The sequence below is a fragment of the Somniosus microcephalus genome, chromosome 16 (assembly GCF_052327205.1).
Source record: "Somniosus microcephalus isolate GS21.2 chromosome 16, FLI_Smic_1.0, whole genome shotgun sequence".
Taxonomy (NCBI): Eukaryota; Metazoa; Chordata; class Chondrichthyes; order Squaliformes; family Somniosidae; genus Somniosus; species Somniosus microcephalus.
The window spans coordinates 18,943,986-18,971,084 of NC_141002.1; the positions used below are offsets into that span (position 1 = coordinate 18,943,986).

At 47.5% G+C, this 27,099-nt stretch overlaps 1 protein-coding gene across 1 annotated transcript in view; it reads left to right on the forward strand.

Moving 5' to 3' along the window:
* The first annotated feature begins 12,023 nt into the window (after nucleotides 1-12,023).
* LOC147106000 (uncharacterized) overlaps nucleotides 12,024-27,099 on the forward strand; it is a 113,801-nt gene continuing 98,725 nt past the window's right edge. Inside the window, exon 1 of the mRNA XM_086008623.1 lies at nucleotides 12,024-12,061. The gene's annotated coding sequence lies outside the window, so the exon portion shown is untranslated. The remainder of the gene's footprint in view (nucleotides 12,062-27,099) is intronic.

Here is a 27,099-nt window from a genome sequence, read left to right on the forward strand (position 1 = left end):
AAAGCATCCAAGATTGCAAATTCTAGGATGCAAAGAATATAATCAGCAGGGAAGCCTGAAGACTGCTTTTATTGTAACAGTTGCAGTTTAGGCCCATTTGGATATTGCAATTCCTTCTTTCCTTTAGTTTCAAATGTTTTTCTTCAGTCCATGCTCTGTTGTTTTAAGGTGCACTACTGAGCAATCCAACAATCCCAGGGGCATATATGTTGTATATCATTATATATGCATGCTTATGATGAATTATTGTGCTATGTTAACTAAAATTAAGTTGCTGCAAAATTGAACTGCATGGAAAAGGTTAAATTCCCATGACAAGTTAAAATATATGGGAAAAAGTTCAGATTCCCATGCCAGTCGGAATCTGTGTGCCTGCAAAACAAGAACATTGCAAAAGTAATGGCTCCAATGAGATAAAAATAATAAGCAAAGAGACCTTGAGGATGGTGAGAAGTGGAAAAAAAGTATTTGCGAGTGCTTAAAAATGAGATAAGGACAAAAACTGGTAGCGTACAAGTGGGCTATAAAAACCTGAGGAAAATAGATGAAATGGCTGTTGTTGGGCAAGGGGAGCAGGTGACAATCCAAAGCCATCAACACAAGTTAAAGAGTCGCCTCTGTAATACCCGGACGGAGGTTGAGAAAGGGCGACAGATTGTTCTGGCAGAAAGGCCCAGGCTCTGTCAGAGGAAAGTGAGTAGAAGGTCATATACAATGTTGTGCCAAATTTATTAAAATGATTCTGAATAAACCTAGAAACGAGATGAATTCTTGTCTCTGTCTCCTTCTGTTCCTGAGTAACCCAAACAAATGGCAAGAAGGGATAAGCTGGTCTTATAAACCGGATGATTTAATAAATGCCGTGACAGACTGACAGATTTTAATCTCCAGTCTGGGCAACTGTGAATATTGTAAATCCATACAGGTTTTAATTAACTCAGGCTAAAATAATATAACATATGGTTTAGTCAGGGGGTGGGGTGGGTATGGAGTTCCTTCTTGAAGGTCAATCGAAGGTGTTGAGACTTCACAGCAGAGCACCAGAGATGAGTACAAGGCCAGCAAGCATCAATTGCTCCATTTATTCCTTTGTGTTGACTGGGGTAGAAGCAAATGGTGTGGCTCAGATTCCCGTACCAGGGGTGGAAGGAAGCTTAGAGGCCTTGACCAGCACCAGGCCCTCACGGACCAGCACTGAAAAATCCAAAGAGGCTAGGTCTGGAATAAACAATTCGCCCTTCATATCTAGACTTGCTATTTCAGAAATGGGGATGTTCACTGATGCACAGTGTTCAGTGCCATTCACAACTCCTCAGATAATGAAGCAGTCCATGCCCGCATGCAACAAGACCTGGACGACGTTCAAGCTTGGGCTAATAAGTGGCAGGTAACATTTGTGCCACACAAGTGCCAGGCAATGACTATCTCCAACAAGCGAGAGTCTAACCACCTCCCCATGACATTCAATGGCATTACCATCATCGAATCCCCCACCATCAACATCCTGGGAGTCACCATTGACCAGAAACTTAACTGAACCAGCCACATAAATACTGTGGCAACAAGAGCAGGTCAGAGGCTAGGTATTCTGCGGCAAGTGTCTCACCTCCTGACTCCCCAAAGTCTTTCCACCATCTACAAGGCACAAGTAAGGAGTGTGATGGAATACTCTCCACTTGCCTGGATGAGTGCAGCTCCAACAACACTCAAGAAGCTCAACACAATCCACGACAAAGAAGCCCACTTGATTGGCACCCCATCCTCCACCACCTTAAACATTCACTCCCTCCACCACCGGCGTACCGTGGCTGCAGTGTATACCATCTACAAGATGCACTGCAGCAACTCGCCAAGGCTTCTTCGGCAACACCTCCCAAACCCGCGACCTCTTCCACCTAGAAGGACAAGGGCAGCAGGCGCATGGGAACACCACCACCTCCAAGTTCCCCTTCAAGTCACACACCATCCTTACTTGGAAGTATATTGCCGATCCTTCATCGTTGCTGGGTCAAAATCCTGGAACTCCCTACCTAACAACACTGTGAGAGTACCTTCACCACACGGACTGCAGCGGTTCAAGAAGGCAGCTCACCACCACCTTCTCGAGCAATTAGGAACGGGCAATAAATGCTGGCCTTGCCAGCGACACCCACATCACAGGAATGAATTTAAAAAAATAAAAGTCATTAAAGACAATTTGTTGCTGTGAGCTTGATTATCTGAAATCCAGAACATTAAGACTCCCAACATTAAAGTTAACAAAGCCCTGGTATCATTCTGGTGAATCTGCACTGCACCCCCTCCAAGGCCAATATAGACTTCCTGAGGTGCGGTGCCCAGAACTGAACGCAGTACTCCAGGTGGGGTCTGTCCAAGGTTCTGTACAATTGAAGCATCACTTCCTCCCCTCTGTATTCCAACTCCCTTGAGGTAATGGCCAGCATTCCGTTAGCCTTTTTGATTAATTTTTGTAACTGTTATCTTTTAATGATTAATGTACAGGGCACCAAATCCCTTTGCTCCCCTTCAGTTCCTAGTCCCTCACCATTAAGCACATATTCCGATTTGTCTTTCTTGGATTCAATTTAATTCCCCTACACATTATATAAATGGGGGAATAAGAACATACACAGAGAATGACAAAAGAGTCACATTTGCTTTTTGTTTGGTAAAGTGTCAGGAATCCCTAATCAGGGTGCTATGTGAGCTATTAACATTCCTAGGAGATATATAGATGAGTAAGAGAGTGGATATTTACAATGATAGTTAAAATTGGTCTTAAATAAAGTCAACAGAAGATGGCTGAGAAGCACCATGAAACTCAGGCCTGCACTTCTCTCTGTCTGACCAGGCAAGGAAGAGCTTGGTAAATGTTTGAGAAACTCTAAATAGGAGTGATGTTATGACCTATGTGGAATCAAGCCCCACTCCAGAGACTTGAGTACATAATCCAGGCTGACACTCCAGTGCAGCACTGAGGGAGCGCTGCACTGTCAGAGGTGCTGTCTTTCAGATGAGACGTTAAACCGAAGCCTCGTCTGCCCTCACAGGTGGGCGGAAAAGATCTCATAGCACTATTTGAAGAAGAGCAGGGTAGTTCTCCCCGTATCCTGGCCAATATTTATACCTCAACCAACATCACTAAAACAGATTATCTGGTCATTATAACATTGCTGTTTGTGGGACCTTGCTGTGTGCAAATTGGCTTCCACGTTTCCTACATTACAACAGTGACCACACTTCAAAAGGACTTCATTGGCTGTAAAGCGCTTTGGGACATCCTGAGGTCGTGAAAGGCGCTATAAAAATGTAAGTCCTTTTTTCTTTGTATTTATGTTTCATTCTTCAAGTGCTGCTGCATTGGGTGAGGTTCTGTGGAGGGATCTGCAATTGAGCCCATTTATATTGGCGGGGAGAGGAGAAAAAGAACTACATGCATAGTGTGGTGCAGGCCAGGGAGACTCCAGGTTCAAACCCTTAAAGGGGAGCTATAGTCTAGTCACTCCTGGTGGAAAGTGCAAGCGTGTGTCTGCCATGACTGTAATGCTGTTGTAGTCAAATAGCACGCCGGCACTCGGTGTCCAGAGTCGCAGACTTGAAGTATGGCTACTTGGGTGAGGTACTGGAGGCTGTTTGGCGTGTTTAGAATCGTACTCCCAGGGGATGAGTGCCTTCAGGAGAGGAAGGGAAAGCACTGGAAAGTCGAAGAGTTGCGGAGGATTGCCGTCTAACTGAAAGTGAGCAGTGAGAGTTGATTTAGGTGACACCGGATGAGTCAAGAAACTCAACAAGAAGAATAGCAAACTAAACTGTTCCCACTGCAGGAGGGTCAGTAACAATCAACCTCATCTGAAGCCCGCATCGTCTTGTGGAAAGACCGGCTCGTCAGTCTTGAACAACCCCCAGCGATGGAAATTTTACTTGATGAAAGCCTTCCCCGAGGAGCTAATTGCAACTGGGCAACCTGGAAGTGCCTTAACAGACTTAGGACCAGTGTAGGTTGCTCAAAGGTGTCACTAAGCAAATGGGGATATTCAACCAGCCCGACAACTTGTGAATGTGGAACTGAGGCACAGACTATGCAGCATCTCCTGTAATGCCCATCGTTAGAGGAACCCTGCACTGTTGCAGATCTTGCCGAATTCAACAACAAGGCGCAAAAATGTGTCCAGTTCTGGCTGGGCTATGTATAGACTGTCCATGGACACGATAAGAAGAAGTAACCGGAGGACACAGATTTAAGATAATTGGCAAAAGAACCAGAGGGGAGATGGGGAGAAACCTTTTGTGCAGCAAGTTGTTCTGATCTGGAATGCACTGGCTGAAAGGGCAGTGGAAGCAGATTCAATCGCAACTTTCAAAATGGAATTGGATAAATACTTGAAGGGGAGAAAATTGCAGGGCTGTGGGGAAAGCGCAGGGGAGTGGGACTAATTGGAGAGCTCTTTCAAAGAGCCAGTATGGGCACGAGCCTCCTGTGCTGTAGGATTCTATGTAGAAGGAAATTTATTACTGGTCAGAAAGCCATCATTTCTCAGTTTTTTTTTTACTGATTGCCTGAGTCTTGCTGGGGCCCAATTCCACCAGTGCCTGCAGGCCCTTGGTACCACACCTAAGAGGCCATTCTTCATGTGTGAACCGAGACATGTCACTGTTCAGTCTATTCAACTGTGAGGGCATTCCAGCCAAGTCTGATCGTGTTAGCGTCAACATCAACACACACGCCTGCACCTTCCAGCAGGGATCACTTGATAGTGCTTCGGAGCTTGAAACCGGCCTGGAATATTTACTCCCCCAGGAATCTCAGTTGCTTTCTCTGACACTGCCCCACCCCCACCTAGCTGGGAATGGATAAATCATCAGAGAACAGTGATTCAGGAAGGGACTGTGTTGGAAGTGTTATGTCTCTATAGTCTGGGTACAGCTAACCCAGCTGCGACAGCATACATCTCAGAAAATGTAGTTTTCTTGACCTAAGCGATTCTTTACAATAGACTTCCCCCCGCGTCCCCTGCACTGCAACTTCTGTTTATCTACGTGTTAACTCCCAATTCTATTGTCTCTTTTCTTTAAGATTAAGACATAACCTCAAACTCAATTAACGCCTGGTCAGAGTATTCTATACCATTGCATCCGATACATTAATTCCAAATATTACTTTTCTTGCTGTGACACCTTATTTTCTACTTGAGTTACAACGACTTCCACACAAAACAAGCACCCAACTTCAGTGGTTTCAACAAGTGATTAGTTAATACACATACAGAAGGATTTATATAAAATATATATATATATATATACACATGTAAGATCAGTTTACATCCTGAGATGTGTGCTGTCACAGCTGGCTTAGCTGTACCCAGATGATAAAGACAAAACACTTTCCAATTAAGTCCTTTGTTCTTTTATGTTCTACATTTTAATAGCGCAGGAATTAAGCATCTTTTTTTCTTTCAGCTTGATCCCTCAACCTTGAAATAGATAGAAGCCATCTGGACAATTCTAATTATTTTTTTATCCCGTTAAGGCTTTCCACACAAAACAGTTTTAAAGTGAATAAATCTCCCCCTCCCCACCTACTTACTTATCAGGCTAGTTAAGATTTCCTGATAACCAATGTGACCCAGAGAGGAATTTGACCTTTTTAATGTCCCCTTTTGTTCTTACAACTGAGGCTTTTTCAAGGCCCAAATAAGTGCAACCCTGCTGTCCAATTGAAAAGGCTGGATATCGGAAATAGAAACATAAATTGCTGGAAATTCACGGCAGGTTATGCAATTGTTCTCCTTAGTGCAGAGAAGGTTAAGGGGAGATTTAATAGAGGTGTCCAAAATCAGGAAGGGTTTTCATAGAGTAAGTAGGGTGAAACTGTTACCACTGGCAGGAGGGTCGGTAACCAGAGGACACAGATTTCAAATAATTGGCAAAAGAGCCAGAGGGGAGATAAGGAGACATTTTTTTAAGCAGCGAGTTGTTATGATCTGGAATGCACTGACTGAAAGGGCGATGGAAGCAGATTCAATAGTAACTTTCAAAGAAGAATTGGTTAAACACTTGAAAGGAAATAATTTTCAGGGCTATGAGGAAAGAGCAAGCCTCCTTCTGTGCTATAAGAATCTATGGCCCCGATAATAGCAAGGAGATGGGAAGGGTGGGGCGGGGGAGTACGGGTTCCCCTGAGGTCCTGATGAATATAGCGGCAGGGCCTGATATACAAAAATATTCTCCACTTCCTGGCCGCAGCCAGCCAGATTGAAGGCTGACTGTCTGTGGGACGGGTAGGCCTGCGGCTCCAGGCCACGGCTGGGGATCTGGCATCGGGAGGGGCTCAGTCAGGTCGTGGTGGGGGGGTCGGTCAGATCGCGGAGGGAGGTTTACAGGTTTGTTGGGCCAGTGGGGAAAACTCACGCTCCTCCTGGCCCACAAGCAGTGCTGTAAAGGCACTTACCTGTTCCTTCCAGCCCTTCAATCCTCCCTTCAGCTGCCGGGTTTTCCGAGTCCTGGAAAACCAGCCTGCTGGTGTTAAAATGGAGGCACGCAGCCTCCTTAAAATATGTTAAGGACCCGCCACCTCTTGAGAGCGGATTGGTCGCCTGCCCCCGACCTGCCTCCATTAAAACCAGAAGTGGGTGGGTTGGAGGCAGGTTGGGGTCAGGTTACCCATTATTTATTTTTAACTCCCCACATACCCGGAAGGGTTAAAATTGCCCCCTATTATTCTATACATCTGACAGGATCTGTAAAGAGATAAACAGATTTCGGGAGTTAGTTAGTAATCCAGGATCTAATGGGTGTCGATTTAAGACTGAGATGAGGAGGAATTTCTTCACTCAGAGGGTTGTGAATCTTTGGAATTCTCTGCCCCAGAGGGCTGTGAGTGCTAAGTCATTGAGTATATTCAAGGCTGAGATTGATAGATTTTTGGTCTCCAGGGGAATCAAGGGATATGGAGATTGGGCGGGAAAGTGGAGTTGAGGTTGATGATCAGCCATGATCTTATTGAATGGCGGAGCAGGCTCGAGGGGCCGTGTGGCCTACACCTGCTCTTATTTCTTACATTCTTATGTTCTTATTAGCCAGTCTTTCTCTTTACAGATGACTTTTCTAATTTTAAAAAAATGCATGAGGCTACTTAATCAGGCAACTTGGACCTTGGTTTAAAAATAAAGAAAGAGAAATGTCTTGCATTTCTATAGCGCCTTCCACAACCTCAGGAGCTTTACAGCCAATGAAGTACTTTTGAAGTGTAGTCACTGTTGTGATGTAGGAAACTCGGCAGCCAATTTGCGCACAGCAAGGTCCCACAAACAGCAATGTGATAACGAACAGATAATCTTCTTTTGTGATGTTGGTTGAGGGATAAATATTGGCCAGGACACCGGGGAGAACTCCCCTGATCTTCAAACCAGTGCCATGGGCTCACTTATGTCCACCTGAGAGGGCAGATGTTTAACATCTCATCCCAAAGACAGCACTTCTGACAGCGCTGTATGTGTGTTCTCAGCAGTTTCTATTATTTATTGTAATGCTCTTGTAAGTGTCAGTGTGGCTCAGGTAGGGGTCCCTTGTTAACTCCACTGATGGGACCCCTAAGGTTCTGGATCTTGATAATCAAGCATACAGCAACAAATTGTTTTGAAGGTTTTTTTTAATAGCACTAAATTACAGAGTAGCACTACAACAAACACAAGTGTAAAAAGCCAAACATAAAGGTTATAGTTAGCACTCCAGTAACAGAGATATGGACCTCATTGCGCCGTTGTCTCTCGAGTCTGTTCTAACAATCTGGTGATGACGTACACCTTATATAGGTGACTTGTGCACAAGAATCCAGAAGCTATCCTTGCACAACAGTAACCGCGGGATGTCTGTGTCTCGACCGTTTGAGTTCACGTGTCAAATATAGCTACCAATTTCCCTTTCTTTAACCAAGTCCACCAGGGCCTCTTACTTACACATCCTCTTTTCCATACACTAAGGTCTAACAGTTACAAAAACATCTGTTGTCATAATTATACAAGCAGATATTACTCAAGATATCTGTCATTATAAATGCACATTGAGACATGCCGTTATGATATTTATAGAGCGCCGTTCACAACCTCAGGACGTCCCAAAGCACTTTACAGCCAATGAAGTACTTTTGAAGTGTAGCCACTGTTGTAATTTAGGAAATGCGGCAGCCAATTTGCGCACAGCAAGCTCCCACAAACAGGAATGAAATAAATGACCAGGTCATCTGTTTTAGGTGTTGGTTAAATATTGGTTAGGACACTGGAGAGAACGCCACTGCTCTTCTTCGAATAGTGCCGTGGGATCTTTTACGTCCATCTGAGAGGGCAGTCAGTGTCTCGGTTTAATGTCTCATCCAAAAAATGGCACCTCCGAGTGTGCAGTGCTAGATTATGTGCTCAAATCACAACCTTCTGACTCACAGGTGAGAGTGCTACCACTGAGCCATTGCTGACACCGTGGTATGGAGCTCATTCCATTCCTTGGACTCAACCCCTCCCATATACAATATGCAATCACTATGAAACAGGAAACTTTCACTGTCAAGTTGCACTGGACCACATGCTGATTTATAATAACCACAGATTTAAACTTCTAAGAGACATTGGCCACTTTTTCCCAGCCACTGCTGCAACGACATTCTATCACAGCATTGCTTTCTGTAACATAATAAGGCAGTATAAAGAGACGATCTGGAGAGAGATCTCTTGTTGGAGTAGAATTTATTAATTAAATCTTTGTCTTGTTATCTAATATGTTCTAAGGCTCTCTGTTTTACTTGGTACGGAGGGTGAATTTACCTGATCACTCTGTGCCAGTTGGAAACTTGTTTAGCAACTGCTATTGTGGGTATATGGTAATAAAGGTTCCATCTGTGCCCATTGAAGTGAGACTTGATTTATTAGAGGAGCTGGTTTATCTCTACTGCTATTCAACAGAGGAAACAATTTTCACAAGACCGGGCCAGTTGAAGTATCCTTCCAAGGGCTAAGTTTTTTTTTATTCGTTCATTGGATGTGGGCATTGTTGGCAAGGCCAGCATTTATTGCCCATCCTTAGTTGCCCTTGCAGTCCGTGTGGTGAAGGTACTCCCATAGTGCGGTTAGGGAGGGAGTTCTAGGATTTTGACCCAGCGACGATGAAGGAACGGCGATATACTTCCAAGCCAGGATGGTGTGTGATTTGGAGGGGAACTTGGAGTTGGTGGTGCTCCCATGTGCCTGCTGCCCTTGTTCTTCTAGGTGGTAGAGGTCGCGGGTTTGGGAAATGCTGCCGAAGAAGCCTTGGCGAGTTGCTGCAGTGCATCTTGTAGATGGTGCACACTGCAGCCACGGTACGCCATTGGTGGAGGAAGTGAGTGTTTAAGGTGGTGGGTGGGGTGCCAATCAAGATTGTGTTGAACTTCTTGAGTGCTGTTGGAGCTGCACTCATTCAGGCAAGTGGAAAGTATTCCATCACACTCCTTACTTGTGCCTTGTAGATGGTGGAAAGGCTTTGGGGAGTCAGGAGGTGAGTCACTCACCACAGAATACCCAGCCTCTGGCCTGCTCTTGTTGCCACAGTATTTATGTGGCTGGTCCAGTTAAGTTTCTGGTCAATGGTGACCCCCAGGATGTTGATGGTGGGAGGATTCGGCGATGGTAATGCCGTTGAATGTCAAGGGGCGGTGGTTAGACTCTCGCTTGTTGGAGTTAAAAAACCAGCAGGTGCCAGGCTCGATTCTAGGACTGGACGGAGTTGGGCAACTTCAGGTGTCAACTGTAGCTCAGTGGGTAGCACTCTGGCCTCTGAGTCAGAAGGTTGTGGGTTCAAGTCCTGAGTTCCTAGCATGTAATCGAGGCTGAAGCTCCAGTGCAATACACTGCTGCACTGTTGGAGGTGCCATCTTTCAGATGAGATGTTAAACTGAGATCCTGTCTGCCCCCTCAGGTGGCTGTTAAGGATCCCATGGCACTATTTCAAAGAAGAGCAGAGGTGTCCTGCCCAAAATTTATCCCTCAACACCTTAAAAACAGTTTCTTTTCATTATCACATTGCTGTTTGTGGGACTTTGCTGTGCAGATTGGCAGCCGCGTTTCCTAGGTTACAACAGTGACTGAACTTCAAATTACTTCATTGATTGTAAAGCACTTTGGGATGTCCTGAGGTTGCGAAATGCAAGTTTTGCTTTCTTTCAGCTGGTGCCCTACAAATGATTCTTTGGCCTAGGGGGGTGGGGGCGAGGAACAATTGGCCAGGGTTTCTCGCTCCTGACTGCTATCCTATGTTGCCTGTTTGGAATTGCTGGGGGGGTGGGGGTGGGGGGGGCAGGCAGACATCAGGCGAGGACAGGATTCGACTGCACCATGATGTACCCCATGTTGGAATGGCCTGCCTCCATTCACTGACTAAGTTCATCTGCGAAGAATGTTCACTTGGTTGAGATAATGGAGGGCTGCTGCTGCTGCCCGTGGAACCCTACCCCAGGTGATATTCACAGCCTAGGTAAGTGGTCTACATTTATTTTCAGCTATTAAAGAGCTTCATTCTATTATATGGAAGTTGGTGCCAAATGTTAAACTGTTACTAAATTCGCTTATTTGGATGTGCATGTTCAGTGGCTCCTGAGCTATACAACAGGTATAAGAAAAAGTGTAACATCCCCATCGACACCTGGGAATCCCTGGCCCAAAACCACACAAAGTGGAGGAGAAGCATCCGGGAAGGCGCCAAACACCTCGAGCCTCTTTGCTGGGAGCAAGCGGAAGCCAAGCGCAAACAGTGGAAGGAGCGCACGTCAACCCAAGCACCCCACCCACCCGCCCCTTGAACCACCGTCTGCCCCACCGGTGACAGAGACTGTAGGTCCCGCATTGGACTCATCAGTCACCTGCAAACTCATTTTTAATGTGGAAGCAAGTCATCCTCGGTTCCGAGGGACTGCCTAAGAAGAAGAAGAAGCTGGTACCTGCGTTCGAATGCTGTCTCTTGTCGTGAATAAGTACCCACAATGGGGCCTCCTTGCTCAAAGCTGGCCATTTCCTCTTGAAGCTGACAATTTTACATTGTTGAACTTAGAATCAGCCATTTCCTATGAAAGGGAGCAGAGTACAGTGTGTGCAGTTCTGGTCTTCATACTACAAAAAGGATACTGAAACACTGGGGCAAATGGAGAAAAGATATACGAGGAAGTTATTGAGTTACCGGAATTGCCAGGAAAGATTGAGCAGGATGGGGCTCTTTACCCTGGATTAAGAGGAGACCTGATAGAGGTCTTGAACATTATGAAGGGGTTCGATCGGGTGGATGCGAAAAACTGTTTTCTTTGTAGGCAAGTCCAGTACAAGGGGGCATAAATATAAGATAGCCACTAACAGATCAAATAAAGAGTTTAGGAGGAATTTCTTTACACAGAGAGTGGTAAGGATGTGGAACTGGCTGCCACAGGGAGTGTTTGAAGAGATAGCATAGATGCATTTAAGGGAAAGCTTGATGCATACATAGGGGGAAGAGATATGGGCAGGGTGGGGAAAGGTAATTAGAGTGGGAAGAGGCTTGTGTGGAGCATAAACAGTTGAACCGAATGACCTGTTTCTGTGCTGCCGATTCTGTGTAATTCGATGTAAATTCTTTAAAGGCAGCGAAGAACTTGCTTTTTGCCCACATTAAAATTAATTCTTGACACTTTTTAAAGTTGGCTTTGCACTGAGTGCAGTTGTGCTGGAGTTAGGTGATGGCCAAATTCAATGGGACCCTCTTCACTCCAGTTGTGGTTGAAACTGTGCAGTGTATCTGATCTGTTAAACAAGCGGAACCGCCCACCCCATGCAAAACAAAACAAATGAAATTTGACTTCAAAGGGGTCCATTCTTCACACGGAGCTTCATGCTGTTTCAAGAGACAAGGCGCCGAAATGGTGTTGAAATTGGGGAGTTTAGGACCCAGGAGGCAGCGTGTGTGTGATTAGGACCCAGGAGGCAGCATGTGTGTGAGTGCAATCCTTATACAGGGAATCCAAGAATGTGGACATAAAACAGCGGAGAGGAGCAGCGACAGGAAAGAGCATGTGGTAAAGCTTGGGTTTCATACTGATATTGCGCAAAATATTCTACCATTTATATATTTATTTTAAATTAGAACATTTATAATTTTATTGCGTTTTCTCTAAAGTAAACTGCGATAAAATTTGTCAAATGAAACTTTTTTTAAAACTTGTACTTGAAAATATTTGTATCTACTGACTGACAGAGAGTTGAATGAATTCTTGTGTAAATTGTGAATGAATGTGTTAATTTCTGGGTTATTTGCGGTCAGATATCGTTTGGAGGAACCCGGGGTACATGAAGCTGGTGTACAAGAGGCTGAGCTACAAGAGGCTGAGCTATAGAAGGCTGGGTTATAGGAGGCTGGGGTACATGAAGCTGGGTTATAGGAGGCTGGGGTACATGAAGCTGGGTTATAGGAGGCTGGGGTACATGAAGCTGGGTTATAGGAGGCTGGGGTACATGAAGCTGGGTTATAGGAGGCTGGGGTACATGAAGCTGAGCTACAAGAGCCCGGGGTACAGGAGGCTGAGCTACAAGAGCCCGGGGTACAGGAGGCTGAGCTACAAGAGCCCGGGGTACAGGAGGCTGAGCTACAAGAGGCTGGGTTATAGGAGGCTGGGGTACATGAAGCTGGGTTATAGGAGGCTGGGGTACATGAAGCTGGGTTATAGGAGGCTGGGGTACATGAAGCTGGGTTATAGGAGGCTGGGGTACATGAAGCTGGGTTATAGGAGGCTGGGGTACATGAAGCTGGGTTATAGGAGGCTGGGGTACATGAAGCTGGGTTATAGGAGGCTGGGGTACATGAAGCTGGGTTATAGGAGGCTGGGGTACATGAAGCTGGGTTATAGGAGGCTGGGGTACAGGAGGCTGGGTTATAGGAGGCTGGGGTACATGAAGCTGGGTTATAGGAGGCTGGGGTACAGGAGGCTGGGTTATAGGAGGCTGGGGTACATGAAGCTGGGTTATAGGAGGCTGGGGTACATGAAGCTGAGCTACAAGAGCCCGGGGTACAGGAGGCTGAGCTACAAGACCCCGGGGTACAGGAGGCTGAGCTACAAGAGCCCGGGGTACAGGAGGCTGAGCTACAAGAGCCCGGGGTACAGGAGGCTGAGCTACAAGAGCCCGGGGTACAGGAGGCTGAGCTACAAGAGCCCGGGGTACAGGAGGCTGAGCTACAAGAGCCCGGGGTACAGGAGGCTGAGCTACAAGAGCCCGGGGTACAGGAGGCTGAGCTACAAGAGCCCGGGGTACAGGAGGCTGAGCTACAAGAGCCCGGGGTACAGGAGGCTGAGCTGCAAGAGCCCGGGGTACAGGAGGCTGAGCTGCAAGAGGCTGGGTTATAGGAGGCTGGGGTACATGAAGCTGGGCTACAAGAGCCCGGGGTACAGGAGGCTGAACTACAAGAGGCTGGGTTATAGGAGGCTGAGCTACAAGAGCCCGGGGTACAGGAGGCTGAGCTACAAGAGGCTGGGGTCCAAGAGCTTTTAGATAGTTGTGGTCTGGGAGTGCTCTTACAGGAGAAGAGTCCACCCAATGGCTTGATGTGTGGTTCTCCCTACACCCCGAGTGCCAGGACACCTACATTATTGTGGGTCCATGCCTGCTGTTGGGTTATGGTCGGCTGTTTCAGTAGACATGGGGTTGCTCTCTGGGTCTCTCTGTACTACACAGTGGAGTGTAGCAGACCTCTGCTGACTGGCTTCCAATGTGAACTGTAAAGAAAAGGATTCAAACAGATCCAAAATCGGTTGTGTTGAAGCATCTTTGCCGTTGAAATGTTTTAGGCGTGAGAGATGATTGTACTTCTGATGTTTTCCGACCTGTAACGGTGAGGTAAGCAAGTGCCTTTTTAAAAATGTGTTTTTAAGAAATAGTCGTGCACGTTGTCTGTGTCACTGCAAACGTGATTCTAAATACTCATCAAATGCAAACCCCTGAACTCGGGGCGAGGTTGGGGATCTGACCCGCTCGCTGCTTTTATACCGGAGCTGTTTTTGCTCGGATGCTCGGAAACCCAAGGTGTATGTGTGCACTGAGGCAGCTGCCTTGCCCTGGTTCCACAGGCTTAGTTTCTTTTGTGGGCCGACGAGTCTGTCGCTGAGATAAAGGAGCCGCATTTAGCAGAGTGAATACTGAGAGCTGGTTTATGTACCTTGGTCTCCAGCAGAGTGATCCAGCAGAGTGAATACTGAGCTGGTTTATGTACCCTGGACTCCAGCAGAGTGATCCAGCAGAGTGAATACTGAGCTGGTTTATGTACCCTGGACTCCAGCAGAGTGATCCAGCAGAGTGAATACTGAGCTGGTTTATGTACCCTGGACTCCAGCAGAGTGATCCAGCAGAGTGAATTCTGAGCTAGTTTATGTACCCTGGACTCCAGCAGAGCGAATACTGAGCTGGTTTAGGTACCCTGGTCTCCAGCAGAGTGAATACTGAGCTGGTTTAGGTACCCTGGTCTCCAGCAGAGTGAATACTGAGCTGGTTTAGGTACCCTGGTCTCCAGCAGAGTGAATACTGAGCTGGTTTATGTACCCTGGGCTCCAGCAGAGTGAATACGGAGCTGGTTTAGGTACCCTGGTCTCCAGCAGAGTGATCCAGCAGAGTGAATACTGAGCTGGTTTATGTAACCTGGACTCCAGCAGAGTGAATACTGAGCTGGTTTATGTACCCTGGGCTCCAACAGAGTGAATACTGAGCTGGTTTATGTACCCTGGACTCCAGCAGAGTAAATACTGAGCTGGTTTATGTAACCTGGACTCCAGCAGAGTGAATACTGAGCTGGTTTATGTACCCTGGGCTCCAGCAGAGTGAATACTGAGCTAGTTTATGTACCCTGGACTCCAGCAGAGCAAATACTGAGCTGGTTTAGGTACCCTGGTCTCCAGCAGAGTGAATACTGAGCTGGTTTATGTACCCTGGTCTCCAGTAGAGTGATCCAGCAGAGTGAATACTGAGCTGGTTTATGTAACCTGGACTCCAGCAGAGTGAATACTGAGCTGGTTTATGTACCCTGGACTCCAGCAGAGTGAATACTGAGCTGGTTTATGTACCCTGGACTCCAGCAGAGTGAATACTGAGCTGGTTTATGTACCTTCTGTAAGGGGTCGTTTTAACGAGCTTATGGTGTGCTAAATCGGTTTTGATTTTCGCACTACTCGTGAGCGGTTTCGAAGCGCTCCCCCCTCACGGTTCTAGACACTGGGCTTATTGCCAGACAACCTTTGTGTGTTGGCCCAACTCGTGACTCGGAAGACAAATGGTCAGATGAGACAGATTGAGTTTTAAATCAAAACGATCTTTATTTTTGAAAGAGAATGTACACAGAGAAAATGGCAAGAATAAATGCAGACGAAAAATAACGTTTCTCACAGAGGACTAAATTATACACTGAGAAAAATAACTTTAAAGCATATAAACAGTTCTAAAATAGCGATAAGCTAAAGCGGGGGTGAGGGAAGCACACGGACACAGCGAGGGATAAATCACACTCCTGACTTACAAATACCTTAATGTTACAAACCCTCCCATTACTGAATATACCTTAATTATGTCAGTTAGGTAGAGTTGGGCCTTTATGCTCACCAGAATTTCAAAACCCATCTGGACCTTGGTACTTCTTGTTACGTCTGGAATTTCCGATCTTCCTTATGGGACCGGCTCCTGGACCCTGTTATTTTGGTGTCGTCCGGGACCTCCGACCTTCCTTATGGGACCGGCTCCTGGACTCGCTCTCGTGTACAAACTTTGGAAGTCCTCCGAAATCCTCGAGCCGTTTTCTGTTCCGTCACGGTCCTCGAACTCCTGATGGTAACTGGACTTGGACTTCACGGTGTGAACCGTCTCCGGAGGAGTCTTCCTTACTCTGGTCGAATCTTAGACTGACTTGCTGACGATTTACTGAACGGTTTTACTCTTTTCTGGCCCTAATCTTGGCGCCAAATCAACCGTTTTCCTTTGTTAAGGTTGCTTTAACAAAAGCAAGGCACATTAATTTTAACTGCTCGCAAATCGAACTAATGGGAATCCGTTTAGTGTCCCTCCGTTTGTGTGTGCTCAGTGGTTTCAGCGATTAGCGCACCTCCAGGTGCTAATAGTTTTGTTTACTGCTGTAACCACATTATAATATCAAAAACAGTAGGTTCTGGATTCTTCTAATCGATGATGACTCAGACCTGCTGTTAGGTACTGTGTGTGTGTCCTTTTGAACTGGGCCATGAGAACTGCCAACTCCATTCTGTGTTCTCACAATGTGGCCACTTCAGGGGCCCTACCCATATACTGTATTTCATGGATTTTTGCGAATCCTACACCTGGACTCCAGCAGAGTGAATACTGAGCTGGTTTATGTACCCTGGACTCCAGCAGAGTGAATACTGAGCTGGTTTATGTACCCTGGACTCCAGCAGCAGTGAATACTGAGCTGGTTTATGTACCCTGGACTCCAGCAGAGTGATCCAGCAGAGTGAATACTGATACAATAACAAAATACTGCGGATGCTGGAAATCTGAAATAACAACAGAAAACGCTAGAAAAACTCAGCAGCCAGGCAGCATCCGTGGAGCGAGGAACAGAGTTAACGTTTCAGGTCGAATACCTTTCGTCAGAACAGAGTGAATACTGAACTGGTTTATGTACCCTGGTCTCCTGAAACACAAACTAAAATGATGCCCCACACAAAATCAATGCAAGAGGTCTTGAGGTGATCTCCAGGAGGTCATCACAAACCAGCAGGGTTTCACACACCTTAGCTCCAGCCTGATGAGATGAGATACCGCATACATGAGGGAGAAGGGAATAGAGGGACTCGGGGCAGGGTGAGAAGAGGTAATATAGTGGGAGGAGGCTTGTGTGGATAGATTTGTTGGACCAAATGGCCTGTTTCTGTGCTGTACATTCTGTGTAAGTTGATCAGTCCCGCTGTGGTATTGCTAGGCTATGTGTTTTAATGGAGAATTACTGAACAGTTGGAGCAGTGTCAGCATTTTTGAGATGAGGAATGAATGTCTTATAAGTACCTCTTATCTGTTGATATTGTGCAGAAGGAGGGATGTATTACCAGATGGTCTTGGCCCACCTGGTCTGGTTCCTGTGTGTCTGATAACAGAACATTCTTGTGTCATAGTTCAGCAAAAGCCAGAATTTAGTCGGCGAGTTATGTATAAATACAGCGAGGATAGCCACAGCTTGTTGGAACAGACTGTGGAGAGAGGGAGTTCTGAAGCCAATGTATTTTTTTTGCCTGTACTGGGTAACTATAACTCTGTTTGGCTGTTAATAAAGTTAGTAAACTAACTTCTTGTGAGCTTGACTATCTGGTGTCCGAAACTATTAGACTCCTTTAGAGTCAACCAAAGCCCTCTCTTGGCTGTTCTCAGGATTCTCCCTCTCCACCCCTCAATCTCTCACTCTCCACCCCTCAATCTCTCTCCCTCTCCTCACTCACTCTCTCCCACCCTCGCTCTCTCCCACCCTCGCTCTCTCCCACCCTCTCTTTCTCCCTCTCTCTCAGGCTGTCTCAGGACCCTCTCTCTCTCCCTCTCTCTTTTCCTCTCAGGCTGTTATCAGGACTCTCCCTCTCTCTCTCACTCCTCTCTCTGGGTGTCTCAGGCCATCCCTCTCTCTCTCCCTCTCTCTCTCTCCCGCTTTCTCTCAGGCTGTTCTCAGGACTCTCCCTCTCTCTCTCTTCTCTCTCTCTCCCACTCTCTCTCTCTCTCTCTCTCTCTGGCTATTCTCAGGATGCTCTCTCTCTCTCTCTCTCCCCCTCTCTCTCCCCCTCTCTCCCCTCTCTCTCCCCCTCTCATCTCCCAGTCTCCATCTCTCTCTCTCCCTCTCTCTCTCTTCTCTCTCTCTCTCCCACTCTCTCTCTCTCTCTCTCTCTCTGGCTATTCTCAGGATGCTCTCTCTCTCTCTCTCTCCCCCTCTCTCTCCCCCTCTCTCTCCCCCCTCTCTCTCCCAGTCTCCCTCTCTCTCTCTTCTCTCTCTCTCTCCCACTCTCTCTCTCTCTCTCTCTCTCTCTGGCTATTCTCAGGATGCTCTCTCTCCCCCTCTCTCTCTCCTCTCTCTCTCTCCCCCTCTCTCTCTCCCTCTCTCTCTCTCCCTCTCTCTCTCTCTCTCTCTCTCTCTCTCTCTCTCTCCTCTCCCCCTCTCTCTCCCCCTCTCTCTCCCCCCTCTCTCTCCCAGTCTCCCTCTCTCTCTCTCCCTCTCTCTCTCTTCTCTCTCTCTCCCACTCTCTCTCTCTCTCTCTCTCTCTGGCTATTCTCAGGATGCTCTCTCCCCCTCTCTCTCCCCCTCTCTCTCCCCCTCTCTCTCCCACTCTCTCTCTCTCTCTCTCCCCCTCTCTCTCCCACTCTCTCTCTCTCCCCCTCTCTCTCCCCCTCTCTCTCCCACTCTCTCTCTCTCTCCTCTCTCTCTCTCTCTGGCTATTCTCAGGATGCTCTCTCTCTCTCTCTCCCCCCCCTCTCTCTCCCCCTCTCTCTCTCCCCTCTCTCTCCCCCTCTCTCTCTCTCTCTCTCCCCCTCTCTCTCCCCCTCTCTCTCTCTCTCTCTCTCCCCCTCTCTCTCCCCCTCTCTCTCCCCCCTCTCTCTCCAGTCTCCCTCTCTCTCTGGCTGTTCTCAGGACTCTCTCCTCCCCCCTCCCCGCCCCAATGTTATGCCTCAAAGCAGTCCTCTCACCCATTGTCTCCCTGCCCCGCAGGCCTGACAAAGGGGAGTATACCCCATCAGCTGCCCACCCCGCCCGCCCTACCTTTGCTAACATCACTGCTTCTCTCTGAGTCAAACCAGTAGGGCTTCACACATGCTGAATTATAACTTCAGCCTGAAGAGATGAGATACTTGACGTAATAAAGACTCACGACGCACTTGGTTGTACATAAAGCAAGGCTTTCATCGATTTGTAACAAAACATGGAGGTCTAGTTAGTAGTCACTAGCTTTCTGTTTCCAGATTGTCTCTGGCCAAGTTGGGCCCACGCCTGAGTATTTATACTCCTCGGATGGCGCACTCAGCTGGCCGTTCAGTAGTACTTCCTGAGTTACTTCTTGTAGAAGTTGCGATTTATGACAATACTCATACATGAGGGAGAAGGGACATGGGGGCAGGGTGGGAAAAGGTAATTGGAGTGGGAGGAGGCTCCTGTGGAATATAAACACCATTGAGTAAATCACTGAGTTGGGATTCTGTTCCCTGTGCCAGTTTCTTGGCACACAGCTAGGAACCAGCTGTTAACTGATTAAAGCACTTATTTGCTCTTACTGCATTTCTGACATGGTTGCATCCTGCCGTACAGATCCTACCCCAGCAATGCTCACAAGTCCCAAGGACTCACTCTCCAATCATCCCAGACGATCGCAGCTCCTGCTCAATACTCTCACACCCCAATCCCACATCCTATGAGCCCTTCCCAATACACCCAGATCCTGCCACCTGCCTCTGAGTACTCACATTTCCTAGAGCCCCTCTGGAAGGACTCCCAGACCCAGACACCTGGACACACCACTCCCAGACCCAGACACCCGGACACACCACTCCCAGACCCAGACACCCGGACACACCATTCCCAGACCCAGACACCCGGACACACCACTCCCAGACCCAGACACCCGGACACACCATTCCCAGACCAAGACACCCGGACACACCACTCCCAGACCCAGACACCCGGACACACCACTCCCAGACCAAGACACCTGGACACACCACTCCCAGACCAAGACACCTGGACACACCACTCCCAGACCCAGACACCCGGACACACCACTCCCAGACCCAGACACTGTCGAAATCTCGACTCCGAGTAAGACTCTTGACACCACTTCTATCGTTCAGAATAACATTGTATTTTATTTACTTGTACAAGGGGAGAGCACCTCAGTCAAGGGCTGGGGATACTTCTCCAAATAACACTCATTTGGACTCTATATTTATACAGTGAAGTAAACAACTCCTGATTGACACATCATTATCATACATCAAACCGTTTCATGCACAAGAACAATGAATAGAACATCTTGTCACATTCCTGTACGTTCACATAGTTAATCATTGCTACATACACAAAGACATCTGTCACCACAGACTTCTATTCCTCTTACATTGTTCAGTTACAGGCTGCACCTTGGGAGCAGTTTTGCTACCTAGCACATTCTGTTCTGGCCGTGTTCCAACAGTCTTGCATCAACTAAACCAATACTTAAACTTTTAACCCATGTCAACTATCCCATCATACTTTGCAAGACTGACACAAAACTATATGTATGATATTCTATATTTCCACATTCCCCCCTTTTGTCCTTACCAAGGACAATCTCACGGAATTTCTATCTGTCCTAACTTAGCAAATTCTGTTTCAAAAGTGTCTCCATCAATATTCACATATTCGTGAACTGTCATCATGGGGGCTGGGGTAGTTGAGGTCATCACTGTGAGGGCCTTAGTACACAACAATTTTAAACATCCAATTAGTAGACTAATCAAAATGATTATTATAACTATTGCAATCAGGACTTCCAGTATTTGTTTTCCTAGTGCTCCTCCCCATCCTGAAATCCAATCCCAAATGGACCATTGTTCAGGTTGGTGTAGTTTCTTTACGGCCTCCTTTATGTGGTTTACCAAATTGGTGATATTTTCTGAGCTATCTGGAATATAGGTGCAACATTCAGTTCCTATGATTGCACATGTGCCTCCTTCCCTTGACCAGGCAGACCTCTCCTTTTGTATTGTTTAACGTCCCCATTGAGGTGACTAATAAACTTTCTGGATTCCTTTGATTATCATTGGGGATGAAACCATCCTTCGAATTTCATTAGGTTATATCCTGCTCCCTTCCACTCATCTTCCAGTTGTTCTTGATTCAAACTATTTTGGGACACTGTACCAGGGGCATCCTCATTGTTCCAGGTAGTATTAGATTGTAATAGCCACCCTACCATCTCCTCCATTCCAAAGGGAATGGGCCGTAGGGGTATTCCACCCTCTGCATGTATAGGGATGTGACTGCATATCCAGCATTTAGTAAGGTTCTGTCTTTTGGCATACAAATAACTCATGTATAGCCATGCTTGTTTAACAGCCTTCTTCCTCTTCTTCCCTGTTTCTTATCTGTCCTATTAAGTTTTCTTTTCTGAGTGGCTAATGTTGAAATAAAGGGCTGTGTAACTGGATTGTTACAAAACATTGGCCTGGCCGTCAGGGCCAGTCCTCCCTTTGGATTACCACTACAGATAACTCCTTCATTCGCAATTCTTTCACTTGGTGACACAGTATCGGGACATGTAACCCATAGCTTATCAAGTTTCTGTCCACTATCATCTTCTACTATCTTATCCTGCCTAATCCTAAGACTCAGGGGTTGATACGGGGGTACCTGCATAGTGTGATCCTGAAGCTGAACCTTCATAGTCTCGTTATAGCATATAATATAAAAGAAATCACTGTTTAAAAGTACACATTCTTCTGTGCATGGTTTGCCCTTCAGGGGATCTGGGTAAATCCATATGGCAGTTTCAATTGTCGTTAACAAAGGGAACAGTCTCATTAGAGTCCAAATCCAGTTCATCTCGGCAGTGTATCGTCTCCAACTGATGCCTTCTTACAATGGGACGCATGTATCCATGTTGGTCGCTCCTTTACTTTTACAGCGGTGTTCGTAGTCAGGAGTACTTGGAAGGGTCCCTCAAATCTGGGTTGAAGGCTATTCTTTCGCTTAAAGATTTTTATGTAGACGTTATCTCCTGGCTCGAAAGTATGGCACTTTCCTTCAGCGGGATCGACCTGGGCTTCCTTCACCTGTTGATGGAAACTAGAAATGCATTTGGTTAGTGCAATGCAATAACTCAACATATCTTCCTCCAGTTTATGAATGTCCATTTGTTTAGCTGTTAAAGGTGCCGAAAAGGGCAATCTCTGTGGTCTTCCCATGACGATCTCGTAAGGCGACAATCCTGTAGTTCTGTTGGTAGCAGACCGCATTGTCATTAAAGCTATGGGCAACAAATCAACCCATTTAAGTCCAGTTTCTTTACACAGCTTTGCAAGTTTATTTTTCAGCATCCCGTTGTATCTTTCCACTAGTCCAGCCGACTGTGGATGATAACTGCAATGAAGGTGCTGGTTAATCTGTAAGGCTTTGCATAGTTCCTTAATCACTGTCCCCGTAAAATGGGACCCATTGTCACTTGACAGTTTTGCTGGTATCCCAAAGCGAGGTACAATGTCCTTCAATAAACATTTAGCAACAGTAGTGGCGTCACTCTTTCTACAAGGAAACGCTTCAATCCATCTTGAAAACATATCAGCAATAACTAATACATATTTAAAGCTCATACACACAGGTAGTTCAATAAAATCCATTTGCAAGTGTACAAAAGGACCCATGGGGTTTGGATGGGATGCGGGCTGTACCTTCTTTATTTTTCCCGCATTCATGGTCTGGCAGATAATACAATTTTCACAAATTTGTTTTGCCAATTTTGAGATTCCTGGTGCATACCAGGTCTTGAGGATATAGTCTGCCATCCCCCCTTTGCCTGCATGGGTGAATTTATGAACACATCGGGCAATTGGTGATAGTAATGATTTGGGTGCCACCATGCGGCCGTCATGATGGACCCATAAGCCGTCAGTGTTTTTAAAGCAATGATTAACAACCCATTCCTTTACTTCATCAGAGCTGGCCCTATCTTGATGGGTCAGCACATCATCTAAGGACGGGGGCTGCGGTATCTCTGGCTTTTCCCTAACAGGGAAGGCTGGAACTTGTTGTTCAGCGCTTGATATAGCTACTGACTTAGCAGCGCTATCTGCAGCAGCGTTTCCAAGCGCAACCTCGTCCAAATGCCCCGTGTGCGCTTGGCACTTAATAATTGCAATCTGTTTAGGTCTCTGAATAGCTAGTAAAAGATTTTGCACCTCTTGTGCATTTTTAATCTGGGTTCCTGACGAAGTCAGGTAGCCGCGAATCTTCCAAATTTGTCCATAATCGTGAGCCACTCCAAAGGCATACCTGGAGTCGGTATAGATGTTAACAGACTGGTCTGTGGCCAATATACATGCTCTGGTTAAAACGAACAATTCTGCCTGTTGAGCAGAAAAAGAATTAGGGAGCTGAAAAGCTTCTATCGTCTCATGCTGGGTAACTACTGCATATGCTGATTTCGGGCGTCCCTCAGAATCCCTGAGGGCTGAACCGTCAACATAGAAAATCAAATCTGGGTTAGATAGGGGAACATCGGTCAGATCGATGCGAGGTTTCGAAACTAATTGCGTAACTTCTTCACATGAATGTGGGTCTCCTTCTTCCTCTGTCGCCAATAATGTAGCTGGGTTTAGAGTGGTGCATCTTTTGATTATTAATCTTGGATTTGATAATAACTGGACTTCATATTTCGTGGTCCTGGCTGATGTAAGATGCTGCGTTGCACATTTAGTAAGGAGGATCTCTACAGAATGCGGGACAAATAGGGTGGTTTGATGTCCTAAGGTGATAGTTTGTGCCTGTTGGACAGTATAATATACCGCAGCCAAGGCTGGGAGGCACCCAGGTAATCCTCTTGCCACCGGGTCCAGCTGAGTACTAAAAAAGGCTACCGGACGTTGCCTGTCCCCATGCAACTGTGTCAGGACTGATTGAGCAAAACCAGATTTGTGATGCACAAATAGATTGAAGGGCTTAGCATAATCTGGCAGTCCCAATGCTGGGGTCGAAATCATGGCTTGTTTTAATTTGCCAAAGGCGTCCGTTAACTTAGGTGTCCAGTTTAATTTTTCTGGGAGTGATGGCATACTCATGTCCAATAGTGGTCTGGTCATTTCTGAATAATTCAATATCCATTGTCTACAATAGCCGGACATTCCTAGAAAGTGCTTCATTTCTCTCTTAGTCTGGGGCAACGGCATGTTACAAATGGCTTTTATTCTGTCTGGTGTTAACTGTCTCGTATTGTGCTCTAGCTGATGTCCTAGATATTTCACTTTTTCCATAACGAACTGTAGTTTAGTTCTTGAGACTTTGTGCCCTTTTTGTGCCAGGGCTTTAAGAAGAGCCACAGAGTCCGTTTCACAGGCTGATTTGGAGGGTGAGGCTAGCAATAAATCGTCTACATATTGGATCAAGGTAGATCCAGCCGGTAGAAGCACATCATCTAGATCCTTCTTCAAACACTGGGAAAAAATCGTAGGGCTTGTAATGATGTCAGCAAATAGTGATGGTATTTGCCTGTTTGATTATTATGCCTTACCAGCATATTTGCCTGTTTGATTATTTATGCCTTACCAGCAGAGGGCATGTGAGAGAGACAGTTTAGTTTTAGTTTAGTTTTAGATGGATCTCTAAGATGGTGTCTCCTGTAAGGCTGTTAACTTACTGAACAAACTTTAGATTAAAAGACATTCTCTTTCATCAATGTGACACCTGGACACACCACTCCCAGACCCAGACGCCCGGACACACCACTCCCAGACCCAGACACCCGGACACACCACTCCCAGACCCAGACACCCGGACACACCACTCCCAGACCAAGACACCCAGACACACCACTCCCAGACCCAGACACCCAGACACACCACTCCCAGACCCAGACACCCGGACACACCACTCCCAGACCCAGACACCCGGACACACCACTCCCAGACACAGACACCCGGACACACCACTCCCAGACCCAGACACCCGGACACACCACTCCAAGACCAAGACACCTGGACACACCACTCCCAGACCCAGACATCCGGACACACCACTCCCAGACCCAGACACCTGGACACACCACTCCCAGATCAAGATACCTGGACACACCACTCCCAGACCCAGACACCCGGACACACCACTTCCAGACCCAGATACCCGGACACACCACTCCCAGACCAAAACACCCAGACACACCACTCCCAGACCCAGACACCCAGACACACCACACCCAGACCCAGACACCCGGACACACCACTCCCAGACCCAGACACCCGGACACACCACTCCCAGACCCAGACACCCGGACACACCACTCCCAGACCCAGACACACCACTCCCAGACCCAGAAACCTGGACACACCACTCCCAGACCCTGACACCCGGACACATCACTCCCAGACCCAGACACCCGGACACATCACTCCCAGACCCAGACACCCGGACACACCACTCCCAGACCCAGACACCTGGACACACCACTCCCAGACCCAGACACCTGGACACACCACTCCCAGACCCAGACACCTGGACACACCACTCCCAGACCAAGACACCCGGACACACCACTCTCAGACCCAGACACCCGGACACACCACTCCCAGACCAAGACACCCGGACACACCACTCCCAGACCCAGACACCCAGACACACCACTCCCAGACCCAGACACCTGGACACACCACTCCCAGACCCAGACACCCGGACACACCACTTCCAGACCCAGATACCCGGACACACCACTCCCAGACCAAAACACCCAGACACACCACTCCCAGACCCAGACACCCAGACACACCACACCCAGACCCAGACACCCGGACACACCACTCCCAGACCCAGACACCCGGACACACCACTCCCAGACCCAGACACCCGGACACACCACTCCCAGACCCAGACACACCACTCCCAGACCCAGAAACCTGGACACACCACTCCCAGACCCAGACACCCGGACACATCACTCCCAGACCCAGACACCCGGACACACCACTCCCAGACCCAGACACCTGGACACACCACTCCCAGACCCAGACACCTGGACACACCACTCCCAGACCCAGACACCTGGACACACCACTCCCAGACCAAGACACCCGGACACACCACTCTCAGACCCAGACACCCGGACACACCACTCCCAGACCAAGACACCCGGACACACCACTCCCAGACCCAGACACCCAGACACACCACTCCCAGACCCAGACACCTGGACACACCACTCCCAGACCCAGACACCCGGACACACCACTCCCAGACCAAGACACCCGGACACACCACTCCCAGACCCAGACACCCGGACACACCACTCCCAGACCTAGACACCCGGACACACCACTCCCAGACCAAGACACCTGGACACACCACTCCCAGACCCAGACACCCAGACACACCACTCCCAGACCCAGACACCCGGACACACCACTCCCAGACCCAGACACCCAGACACACCACTCCCAGACCCAGACACCCGGACACACCACTCCCAGACCCAGACACCCGGACACACCACTCCCAGACCAAGACACCCGGACACACCACTCCCAGACCAAGACACCTGGACACACCACTCCCAGACCCAGACACCCGGACACACCACTCCCAGACCAAGACACCCGGACACACCACTCCCAGACCCAGACACCCGGACACACCACTCCCAGACCCAGACACCCGGACACACCACTCCCAGACCCAGACACCTGGACACACCACTCCCAGACCAAGACACCCGGACACACCACTCCCAGACCAAGACACACTCATTCCAACATTTAGTTCTGGGATGTGGACAACTCTGACTTGGTTGTAATTACTGCTCGTCCCTAGTCAGAGAAGGTGGTGTAGGAAAGGGTTAAACAGACTGAATTGAAGCATGCTAATGTACTACCCCTATTGATTTGTCTTTATATTGTAGTAAGTAGTGTTAACCTTTAGCCTCTGTTTTTTAGGTAGGGAAGTACAATCCTTGAATTGTACCATCTTAAAATAGTTCCAAGTGTACTAAGGTGGTGACCACTGAACTATTGAAATGAGACTGACCCTTACAGCACTGGCAGATTTAATATGAAGTAACTACCTGCTTAATGAGAGGTTAATTGGAGACATGTCAATGAATATTGGTTCACAAGTTTCAGGGTGATTGTAATCACTGATCTGGGTGCAAGGACCACAGTTATTCCAGCAAAAGGAAAACATCTGGGTAAACCATTGGCCTCGATATTAACCCCCACCCGCACGATGGGCAGGAGAGGATCGGGGAGTGAGTAAACCGTCAACTGCACGAATTGCGGCCCTAACCCGCTGCACATGCGCTTGTTGCTGATTTTACAGCGGTGGATATCGGGGCGCCTGAGTGTCCCC